This window comes from Chlorocebus sabaeus, chromosome 23, assembly GCF_047675955.1.
Source record: "Chlorocebus sabaeus isolate Y175 chromosome 23, mChlSab1.0.hap1, whole genome shotgun sequence".
NCBI classification, from domain to species: domain Eukaryota; kingdom Metazoa; phylum Chordata; class Mammalia; order Primates; family Cercopithecidae; genus Chlorocebus; species Chlorocebus sabaeus.
The window spans coordinates 49,646,241-49,648,024 of record NC_132926.1 but is presented as its reverse complement, the minus strand read 5'-3'; positions in this window follow the sequence as shown (position 1 = coordinate 49,648,024).

Here is a 1,784-nt window from a genome sequence, read left to right as displayed (position 1 = left end):
GCAACTGCCTAGAATCTTTATTTCTAGAATTTAGTGAGCCTGTGCCACACTGTCACCTGCCTTTTCTCTGTATCAGCTTGGGTTAATTCTAGCAATGGTTGGGATTAAGATTAAGATTTGATTCTTGTGAACTAGAATTCTTCACTTTATTAATTGACTATGGGCTGAGCCAGCCTTCTTGCACAAATGTTGTAGTTTGGGTTCCGTTGAAAGTAGAGCCTGAGACAAGTCCTTCTGTGCAGTTAAGCAGTTTATGCTTTGGGGACAGGATTCCAGGGAGCAGGAATAAAGGACAAAAGGAGGAGAACAGAGAAGGAGGGAGGCTGAATAGAAGGATGCATTTTCAGGTTGACTAGCACCAAGGGCAGGGATGTTCCATCCAGTAAGGACTGCAGAAGAAGCTTATGAAATGCATCTCAATACCATCTGTACCATGAGTAAAAGGGGGAAGCATTTCTTTGTTGGCACCCATTTGTCAAAGGCAGCCCACACATGTCAGCTCCCCACGTTTCCAGGCTGCACATGCACGAGTCCCAAATAAGTTCTGTCCTATGGGTAGAAAGCAAGAGAGAATACATTGCAGGGCCGAAGTAGGGGTTGCCAGAGCCCATGAGAACTGGTCACTGCAACAGTGACTGGAGTAAGTGGTGGACTGAGAGGATTGGGGGTTGAGTGTGGTGCAAGAGAGGTGTCTAAATCTATATACAATTTGCACAGGGCACTTCGGGCTAGAAGGTGTGGATGGACCTGGGTAAAAAGCTCCAGTGTTGGATAGAAACTCAAGGGCATGTTGCATAACAAAACAAGGAGCATCAAACTTGGGGGGGGAAGGCAGGCAGCACGTCTTCTGGAACACTGTTGGCTTCTCCACTCTCCTCAAACATGGTTCTGTGTTGGGTTACTGATTAACTGTCTTCCCAGGGGCTCTAGAATCTGAATTGCAGTTCTGTCTACCCATTATCGTGTAGCACAAGTGAATAGTTTCTGCATTTTCTCTCTTATTCTCAATGCCACTGATTCCAGTCATTTGTGGCCTTCTGAGGGGAAAAACCATAATTACCTGAATGCTTAGAGGTATTCATGTGGTGGGGCAATAGCCCAAGTCACTTCCAGGGTTGAGCCAAGCATGTAGAAATCCAAGTGCTCTGTCTAAGCCTGTTGGATTCATGTGTGGTTTGTTTCCTTTAGAGCCATGACTTTGGGAAGACTGACTGTGTTATCAGACCAAGGATCTCCTCCCCTCCAGGAGAGAGGTATATACAAACTGTAGCCACAGGGGCAGAGTTGGTGAGTGATGAGGTGTTCAGTTAATGTGTATAACAACCAGAAACCAGCATACTCACAGAAATATGAAGGACAAAGAAAACGAGGTGGAGAAACAACCCAGATTTTCTTAAAAACCAGTTTCCTGCCACAGATCAAAGTAAAGGCAAAGGTTTACCGTATCATCTTTTCCTATTCTTGGAAACTAGTTCTTATCTCTGTCAGGGTTCCCTGAACATTCTCATGGATTCCAGAAGGCTGTTGTTTGTCAAAGAGAATTATTCTGCTTAATACCTGGTCTAAGTGATGGGTGCTTGGAACTCAGCTCTGCACCAAGCGGACCTAATAGACATCTACAGAACTCTCCACCCCAAATCAACACAATATACATTCTGCTCAGCACCACATCACACTTATTCTAAAATTGAACACATAACTGGAAGTAAAGCACTCCTCAGCAAATGTAAAAGAACAGAAATTATAACAAACTGTCTCTCAGATCACAGTGCAACCAAATTAGA